Below are 5,480 nucleotides of genomic sequence, written 5' to 3' on the forward strand. Positions count from 1 at the left end.
GTCATTTTAGGCTGCATGAGAGGAGGGCTGAAGTCCAGAGAGGATTTGCATTTCATTAACCTCTGCTTTTTAAATTTGGATAACGATTCTTAAGTTGGCAGTACATCTTTTATATAAGGCAATTACATTAATTTAAAATATGAAATAAGAGGGAGGGAGATTTCCATACATAGTTATGAACTAGTAAGATTAAAGCCTTCCCTTCGCTAATTAACTTGAGACTAAAATAATTTACCACTAGATAAAACTTACTTTAATGTTTGTCCGCTACAATGCTGGATTCGGTCCCCTACAGTGCTGTCTCTTTCAAAATGCGCCTAAAGATCTGTAAGCACTAATGCAAATTTTTAAAGCCTCAGGCTATTTTTTGACCACCTAGCACACTGACATCACTTATGTTTCTGTTTTTGAAAGAAATACATCTTTCAGTCAAGAGAAACAGTGTTTTATTCCTGATTAAGGCAATTCAAGCACCTTTTGATTATCTGCGAACTTCTGAAATCTGAGACACACCTTTTTTGATAAAGTAAACAGATTCCGGTCTGTTGTTGTATCTTGCCACGGGGAGGGTTGCTACTATTTTCCCACTTAGCCCTGCAAATCCGTTCGCAAGAGGTTTGGGGTAGCCTTTATCCATAACACCGTTAGTGAAACGCCAGTACAGGGGACCCTAATGATTTAAGGAAAAAATGAGCGTTAGAGGAAATTCGTTCTTGGTAACTGAGCTTCAACACAGACACGAAAACACATTGTAATGCTAGCATTTTGATAACTCCATTGTAAAACTGACTGGAACCACTAAAAACAGGCAAAAAATTGCAACTTCCTAAAATACCTTCTGCTTTTAACAGTTTTTTAACACTGCTCCGAGTAGGGGCAGAGGATCTTAGCGATGAACTGTGAAGAGTGGTTACCGAGCGAGGCGCTTTGCTTGCTTAACCTCTAAATTTTCATGCATGGAAAAAGCTGCTTGAATTCCAGGACCGAGTGATTAATTGGGAAGTAACTGTATAATGGCTTTAATGAGGTGTCAGCATTTATCATCTTTCGGGAAGGGAAACGCATTAGAAACAAACTTAGGCCATGTTTGGGCAAGGGACAAACATGATAAAATACCCGTATTTTAAAGAGTTGGATTTTTCTGAAGCCTGTATGTAAGTGTGACTCAATTATCAGTTATTCCATTAATGCTTCACGGGGAAAAAAAACCACATTACTGAGTTTTTTCCTGACAAGCACCATCCCAAGGCAGATGAGTGGGGGGCCGGGGAAAAGACACTTCACCCCCAGAGTGTCAAACCCCCCGCGCTGGTCGAAAATGCCTCTTGTTCCATGGAACAACGAGCAGCGCGGCCTCAGAGCAGGGTGTTTCCAAACCTGCACCTTTTTTTAAGCCGGGCTGCCCCCCGCACCCCTCAGGCTGGCTGCCCACCTTGATGAAGAAGGTCTTGCCGTCGCAGTTGCACCTGGAGAAGACGGCGTCGATGGGGGACGGGATGCCCCAGCCGTCGCTGATCCGGCGAGGGCTGGTCGTTGGCGGGCTCCGGCCGTTCAGCAGCCAGTAGTAGTGACCTGCGTGGCAGGAGGAGACACAGGGAAACGTGTGTGGATCGATGGATGGACGGGCGCAGGGAGAAAGACACTGGGAATGAGCGTCCCTCTCCCCTCCTTCCCGGCTCCTGCCCTCGGACGTGGCTGAGGGGGTAAAGGCGGCTCCCGCCCGCCGGCACCCCTGAGGCGCGGCCTGGGCCGGAGCAGGGGAGGACGAGGGGGAGGAGGAGAGCTGGTGCCGGCCTACCTCGGAAGACAGCCAGGGTGCCGTTCGGCAGGGCCACCATGCCGTCCGCTGGCTTCCCGCTGCACAGGTCCTTCTCGTCCAACTTTGCTGCAAAAAGAGCGGGGTTTGGGTTTGAGTAACCTTTAGCAGAAGGCGCGTTCCCTCCCCGCCCTGGCCGCCAGTAGAGCTGTGGCCGCTCCGTCCGCGTGCTCATGCTGGGCGACGGTCAGGACCCTCGGCCGCGTGGGCCTTTCGTAGCGCCAAGGCTTCGGTTACGCGTTTGGGAGTTATCCTTGGGAAGTTGGCTGCCGGTGGTGTGGTGCCAGGAGCGCGGGACCGGCTGTTTACCGGACTATGTACAGGTACCATCGCTTACTGCTCACCTGAGTACCTGTAATTCAGGAAAAGTCCTATAAATGCACCGTTTGCTACGTTCCTCATTTAATCGCTTCGTGCTCCGGGGTGTTTACTTGGTGGTTCTCCAAGCTGCTCTAGTGGGTTCCCCTCCCCCTCCTCATTTCTTAAAAAAGTATTTACATTTACTTTCAGTTAAATATGAAGGAAGGCTGAATTTGCTCTGGATAAAAATCCAAGTATTCTCCATCTAAAATACTTCTGTTTGTTCCAAAATGTATGTCAAGATAGGATTTAAAAATTGCCCCAGAACTGAGGGGCTACATCTGATTAAAATAAACTGCGAGAACATGAAAAAAAGGCATAGAGGAAAGCGAATACAAGGAAAAGCCTTCCTGTCTGCCTTATGTGACATTTTTTGTATGTGACTACAAAATGACAGGTCAGGTACCATGAGTAATGGTGGATATTCAGCCTGACTCCCTAGCAATGTTTTCATGGGACTTAGAAATTTATCTCCTTTGTTCTTTACTCTTTTCTGTCTGCATCTTCCACAATACTTACAGCAAACCTTTTTTCAGCTGAACCAATTAACCAAAACAAGACCATGCTCTAAACAACACGGAGAATTTCCGTAACAACGCAGCTGAAAACCGAGGCCCTGGGGTTCAGGACGCTGACAGCTGTAGCGCCGTGGCCATGGCTGACCGCCGGGACAGGAGTGCCGTGTTCTTTCCGGCACCAGACAGAAAGGTCTTGCATGTCCTTTACTCACGTGTTTTGTTGCGCTTTCTGGTGGAGTTATTGGTACTTTGGTACCTGCTGGAATGCAATTACCTTGTGTTTCTCCAGTTAAAATTGGCAAGTCCGCCGTTTGTATTAAAGGCTTGTTGTTTATCCCAGGCTCTTCTTCTACTGGCAGAGTTTCGGGGTCGGATGGATGAGGCTCATCTCTCGTGTCAGTAACCTCCTGGAAATGTATAGTTGGCTTGGATGTCCCTTTAGAAATAAGAAACATTTCTTCTATTGTGTCTTTTTTCTCTCTTGTAGTGGTGTCTTTGGTAACTGTGGTTTCCTCTCCCTTGTCAATACTAGGGGCCTTTTCAGGGGCATCTTCCATTTCTTTTTCAGGTGTGATGCTAGTTTCTTTGATGGTCGTTACTTCTTTTTTACCAGCTGTTGTTGTCTCTACAACAACGCAAGTAGCACTTGTGCTCTCTTTAGCTTCTGCTGTTACAATCTGCTTAGTTTCCATCGCTGTGTCCCTTTTAGCTGTAGTCACAATCTCCCTGGGCTGAGGAGTTGAATCTGTTTTGGCAGTTGCTGTCGACACCGTGGGCTTGGGCATGGGAGTCGTACCTGTTGTTACGATTGCTGTTCCCACAGGTTGTTCCTCTTTTTTAGCTGTCAAAGTTTCCTTTGGTATGGGAGTCTTGTCTTGTTTAGCTGGGGTTGCTTCTTTTTCTGCAGCCGTTGTAGCAGTCTTTTTATCTGCAGTAGTTGCTTCTGATTCAGCTGCTGTAGTGACAGCTTGCTTGGCTGTAGGAGTTGTATTTGGAATATCGTCCTTACCTTTAGGAGAGTCATCTGCCTTAGCTGTTACCACCGTACTTACAGGACTTGGGGCTTTCCTACTTGTTGCTGCTAAAATGTCTTTAAGCACAGTAGTTTTGTCTTTCTTGGGTGTTGTTATCTCTTTGTTCACCGTGGTTGTTTCTATTTTAGTTGTTAGCTCTTGGGTCGTAGGAGTAATAACGGTTGTTGTGACCACCTCACTGCTTTGAGTGGTTGTAGCTTTTTTAGCAGTTGTTACTAATCCAGGGACAGTAGCTGTCGCCTCAAGAGGTGTTGTTTTCTGTGTGGCACTGGAGTCAGCCTCAGGGGCTGCAGGGGTGCTCTCCTTGACCTTGGGGGTGGTGGGAGAGTCCACCGTGGTCATTGGTGCCTCTGGGGTTGTCTCTTCAGGTTTGGGGGTGGTGGGAGACTCAGGCTTGGTTGTTGGTGCCTCTGGGGTTGTCTCTTCAGGTTTGAGGGTGGTGGGAGAGTCTGCCTTGGTCGTTGGTGCCTCTGAGGTCGTGTCTTCAGGTTTGGGGGTGGTGGGAGAGTCTGCCTTGGTCGTTGGTGTCTCTGGGGTCGTGTCTTCAAGTTTGGGGGTGGTGGGAGACTCTGCCTTGGTCGTTGGTGCCTCTGGGGTTGTCTCTTCGGGTTTGGGGGTGGTGGGAGACTCAGCCTTGGTCGTTGGTGCCTCTGGGGTTGTCTCTTCGGGTTTGGGGGTGGTGGGAGACTCAGCCTTGGTCGTTGGTGCCTCTGGGGTTGTCTCTTCGGGTTTGGGGGTGGTGGGAGACTCAGCCTTGGTCGTTGGTGCCTCTGGGGTTGCCTCTTCGGGTTTGGGGGTGGTGGGAGACTCAGCCTTGGTCGTTGGTGCCTCTGGGGTTGTCTCTTCGGGTTTGGGGGTGGTGGGAGACTCAGCCTTGGTCGTTGGTGCCTCTGGGGTTGTCTCTTCGGGTTTGGGGGTGGTGGGAGACTCAGCCTTGGTCGTTGGTGCCTCTGGGGTTGTCTCTTCGGGTTTGGGGGTGGTGGGAGACTCAGCCTTGGTCGTTGGTGCCTCTGGGGTTGTCTCTTCGGGTTTGGGGGTGGTGGGAGACTCAGCCTTGGTCGTTGGTGCCTCTGGGGTTGTCTCTTCGGGTTTGGGGGTGGTGGGAGACTCAGCCTTGGTCGTTGGTGCCTCTGGGGTTGTCTCTTCGGGTTTGGGGGTGGTGGGAGACTCAGCCTTGGTCGTTGGTGCCTCTGGGGTTGTCTCTTCGGGTTTGGGGGTGGTGGGAGACTCAGCCTTGGTCGTTGGTGCCTCTGGGGTTGTCTCTTCGGGTTTGGGGGTGGTGGGAGACTCAGCCTTGGTCGTTGGTGCCTCTGGGGTTGTCTCTTCGGGTTTGGGGGTGGTGGGAGACTCAGCCTTGGTCGTTGGTGCCTCTGGGGTTGTCTCTTCGGGTTTGGGGGTGGTGGGAGACTCAGCCTTGGTCGTTGGTGCCTCTGGGGTTGTCTCTTCGGGTTTGGGGGTGGTGGGAGACTCAGCCTTGGTCGTTGGTGCCTCTGGGGTTGTCTCTTCAGGTTTGGGGGTGGTGAGAGTGTCTGCCTCGGTCATTGGTTCCTCCGTGGCCTCAGGGGTCATATCTTCAACCTTAGGAGTCGTGGGAGAGTCTGCCTCAGTTGTTGGTGCCTCTGTGGCTTCTGTGGTTGTCTCTTCAGGTTTGTCGGTGGTGGGAGACTCAGGCTTGGTTGTTGGTGCCTCTGGGGTTGTGTCTTCAGGTTTGGTGGTTGTTGGAGAGTCTGCCTCGGTCGTTGGTGCCTCTGT

Source organism: Phaethon aethereus, assembly GCF_964289735.1.
Source record: "Phaethon aethereus genome assembly, chromosome: 8".
Lineage (NCBI taxonomy): Eukaryota > Metazoa > Chordata > Aves > Phaethontiformes > Phaethontidae > Phaethon > Phaethon aethereus.